Source organism: Prosopis cineraria, unplaced genomic scaffold (assembly GCF_029017545.1).
Source record: "Prosopis cineraria cultivar Desert tree isolate PC_DT_omini unplaced genomic scaffold, ASM2901754v1 PC3, whole genome shotgun sequence".
NCBI classification, from domain to species: Eukaryota; Viridiplantae; Streptophyta; class Magnoliopsida; order Fabales; family Fabaceae; genus Prosopis; species Prosopis cineraria.
In genome coordinates this window covers 28,533,269-28,537,790 of record NW_026555334.1, presented here as the reverse complement: position 1 = coordinate 28,537,790, position 4,522 = coordinate 28,533,269, and the positions used below count along the sequence as shown (strand labels likewise).

Sequence of the window (4,522 nt, the reverse complement as noted above, 5' to 3'; positions counted from 1 at the left end):
ATTTTTTGTTTGTTATTCTGAATATGTTGTTCTGAATTGATGTAGAATTTTTGAAAAATTCTGAAACTTTTAAGTTATAGGGGAGACTCTGTCAGATTTTTGACAGCCAATACTTGTATCATATATATAACTTTATCACTGAAGTATTTTAAATGTAATTCAAAAGCTTTGAAATTAAGTTAATATAATGTTAATTACTTATATATTGCTTTCATATCTTGTGTAATATTTTGTTGGAGCAAGATATTCACATTTTACTATGGAGCAAATAGAAGATTTAGTTGAAGAGTGGTCAGAATATATTATTAGCTGTTTGTGATAGGAAGTTAGATTTCAATGTTAAAAAAATAATAATAGTTTTATTTGTTAGGCTTGTTAGAAATTAAACTAGGTTAGTTAGAAAATTAAAATTGTTGTATCAGTTTCAAATTCTTTTCTTGTATGTAAATTTTTATATTGATATTATGATTTACCATTATTAAAGATATGTAAAGGTAGCCAACCGTGTGTTCCCCACATTGTCCTTACTGAAAAACACTTCGAAGGGAGCCACGCCACCCACCTTGGTGATGTTCCTAGCAGCCGAAGCACTGATAAATGCCTCCGTCATCGCCTTGAAGATCGAGGCCTCCCAAACCGTGTATGGGTTCACTGTACTTATTTTGGTCCCACCAGAGTCTTCCTTCTTTATGGATAGCAGAGTTTTGTTGATACTACGGACAACTTTATGGTCAACCTTGATGGATTTGACTTCAATGAAATACTTAGACAAGGGCTGTCCTTGTGTGAAAGCGAAAGCCGTGCTTATGGGGTTCATAATGAGTGGCGTGTAAGTGAGCAACTGAGCGGCGTTAACGTTTGAAAGAAAAACATAAGGGCTGTCTCCGAAGAAAACAACACCTTTTGAACTAGAGGCGATGCAAACGGTGAATTTCCTATGAAAGTTAAAAGCGGAAGCGTATTCAGAAGGAAAAGCAATTCTGGTTCTACCGAGATCGGCCATGCCCGGTACTCCACTTGCGAGGCCATTCAATAAGAAAGTGGCCGCACATGAGAATATGAAAAGGGAAATGGTGACGTTTTGACCCGGGTTGAAGCCTCTGGCGGACTAGACCGACATGACGTCTTGGGCGACAGTGTTGTCTGGTATCACGCCGTAGGTGGTGTTGTTGCAACCTGGCCTGGGGTGCGAAAAGCACTCACTGCATCTGGAGGCATCGGCGAGGGAGCATTGGGTGGAGTTGCAGTGTGCAGTTCAGTAGGTGGAGGAGCTGTAACGTTGGTCACAGTCGACCAAGAGGAAATGGCCACCAAGATCAACGACGAGGTTGACGGGGACAAGTGGGGTTCTTTGGTGAATTCAAGGAACGTGTTGGAGAGTGGTGGTATCTTTAGGGACAGGAATTATAAGGGCTTTGGATCTGAAAGAGGATTGAGCAAAAGATGGCGCAATGAAGAGCAGGAGAAGGAAGTATTGGGAGCTGGAAGCCACGTGGAGAGGAACAACCAGGAACTAGAGTATAAGAAGCAAGCTAATTGTCCAATTCATCCGAGAAATGAGATCATGGAGTGGATCCTCTATATATAATATATAAAAATAAAAATAATAACAGCAATGATAATATTTATTCCGCATAGTTAATTGCCTCTTTTGAATATCATAACAAAGTGATGCGGTGCACAGAAGACACGCGCATTCTAGTCAAACCATAGGTTACGCACAATGCCCATCGACAATCAAAATGCTGAGGTATCGAAATTTTTATCACCATACTAAATGTTATGTTATAGTCAGACAAAGCAGCCTCAACTCATCTGGCCCGTAACATCTAGAAAGTGGGCCGCGCCACTATTTGATTCTTCAAACAATATATTTTCTTTGTAGAAATAAATGCTCCTTCAAATTTAGTAATATTTTTTAGTTAACTTGTTCTGTGAATGCAACATTTTCTATACAGTAGAAGAAAAGGCAAGAGAAAATTAAAATTAGAATTGGAAGGTTCTAGTTTAGAAGGGCCAAGTGAAGTTTTAAAGCATCAGGACAAATGTTGAAGTTATGCATATATATGTGGCAAAAATCAACTTGATAATAAAGTTTTGGTTTTTGTTAATTGGCAGATCACACATATCTGGCAATATTTCGTGATAAGTAGCATAAATCTATACATAGTGTTAGTTGTTGTGAGGTTGCAGGAGCGGCATCACCAAAGATTGCAAGAAGGGAGAGAAGACAGTGCCTTTCATCTAGAATTAAGCTAGCCAGCCATTGGCGCTCGCTCCACGAACGAAGATTTGTACATATCATATCCACTTCTTGTGTATATTTAAATAAGATTCATCTTGTGATAGTCAATGGATTGCATTGTTGATACATTTTAAACTAATAATTGATTGATTTAGCGAGACCAAGTTAGAGTACTTGCACAAAACATTATTGATTAGCAGATGAAGTTGGACTGTCTAGATTTCTCTTGATAGACGCTTAGAGAATGAGACATCGAGAATGACTAATATTAAGAAAGGGTTTATTATTATTAAAAAAAAAACTCGTACCGAAAAGAAGAAATATATACACCCTCTATTAAAAAATATAAAATATTTTTTGAGGGGTTAAATGTTAACAAATATAAAAAAAATTTAATCTTTTAAGATGTAATCATTGCATTTTTTTAAAAAACGCCTCTATCAAATAAATTACTTTATATTTATTTTAGGGTAAAATATTTTATTAAATAGGGATAAATATAAAAAGATATGATTAATTTAAAAATAAATAATTACTTTGTTGAGGTTTAGATTCAGTTAAAAATGCTTTATATTTGTAAACGAAGGTACTATACATACATACATATATATATATATATATAAATTAAGGTTCTACTTCTGTAAGTTGTGTACGCAAGTAGGAATATCTGATTCCAAACATTGAATCTTTTTTTTTTTTTTGGGGTGGACGTTTAAGCCCAATCTCTGATTTTGAAAAGGACAGCTAGATTATAAGATAAATTGGCCCATTGGCTTAAAAGAATCTTAAACTCAAAAAAATAGATCAACTTTTTGAAAAATTGGAAAAACAGCCAATTCATATTGAAATATAAAATGTTTGTAATTAATATACAAGTAATTTATTACTAATATATAATGAGTTTATCATTAAAAATTTACAAACTTACAAAGTATTTATATCAATAACAAATATAACTAATCGGTCATAACTGTAAAAGCCTTTGAATTATACTGGCAGTTCATCTTGGACAGCCCACTGATTATGTGCAACCACTTATCATGGGGCCATTACTCTCTCCCTAAAAAGCTAGGTCATTAAGGTATACAGTGCACCCGCTTATATAGTTAGGACCCTCCCCAAGTTCCTTTGATGTGGGACTTCACAGCTCCCTCGACCAATCTGTGACGCCCTCGTCATAGTTGGCCCACTAGAGGGGCCTACTAACGAGGCAAACTTGGGTCTAACTCTGATACCACTTTGTCACGGGGCCATCACTCTCTCCCCAAAAAGCTAGCTCATTGAGATAAACAGCACACCTGCTTATATAGCCAAGACTCTTCCCAAATCTCTCCGATATGAGACTTGACACATTGCTGGCTGAAAAAACTGTGTGTAGCCAGAGTCTATGGCACATTGCTTTTGACCAAAAAGAAACAATGCAAGTGCACAAAGTGATGTTGCTCTACCACATGGACCCTATTAGAAAAAACAAAAAACTATAGGACAAATCTAGCTCATCGCTCGGACAAAAGTCTAAATATATACCCTAATTCTATTTATAAAATAAAAATTTAATTTTAATCATAATTATAAAACACTATTATTTTTTATATTCATCTTTTTCTTTCTATCATTATTTGATAAAACAATGATTAAAAATACTTTTTTGTTTTTATGAAAAGTAAAAGTGAAAATGTATTAAAATTTAAAATAAAGTCAAAAAGATTTAAAGCTTTCTATAATTATTGTGAAAATAGAAACAAATTAAAAGCTTCTTATAAATAGAGCTAAAGAGAACAGTTTTTTAAAATTTTCTTCGCAAAACATAAAAAACTTATATTTGTTTTCCCTTAAAAAGACAAGCTCCAAGAAATAAATAAATTCTGTAACTTCAAGCGATCTATACTCCCATTTGAAACACGATAGTACTTGGAATAAGATCTTAAGGTGTAGAGAGGACGAGTAGTAATTCATGCTGGTTAATTTATGAATAATAGAACATAAAAGTAGCCATGACAGAGTTGGGGCGTGGGCTGGTGTGTGGAAGGGGGGAGTCGAATTTTACTATGAGTAACTGGAGCACTATGAGGACGATAAGGACATGCACCAGAATGGTTTGATCTTGATCCACTCTATTATCGGGAGTTGTGAGATAGGCTATTATCCCCAAGATTACCAAGGCCATCTCTTAAACTACGAGGACTTCTCCTAAATTCACTTGGACCATCAGCCTTCTTGGTTCTGGTACTGGTTCTCCTTTCCTATTTGAAACATTCTGTGTAACAAGGTCCATCA

The 4,522-nt window shown here is 35.2% G+C and overlaps 1 pseudogene; it reads right to left on the bottom strand.

Annotated features, from left to right (window-relative positions):
* Positions 1 to 478: 478 nt before the first annotated feature.
* On the bottom strand, positions 479 to 1,731 carry LOC129305504 (probable aspartic proteinase GIP2; annotated as a pseudogene).
* Between the last annotated feature and the right edge of the window lie 2,791 nt (positions 1,732 to 4,522).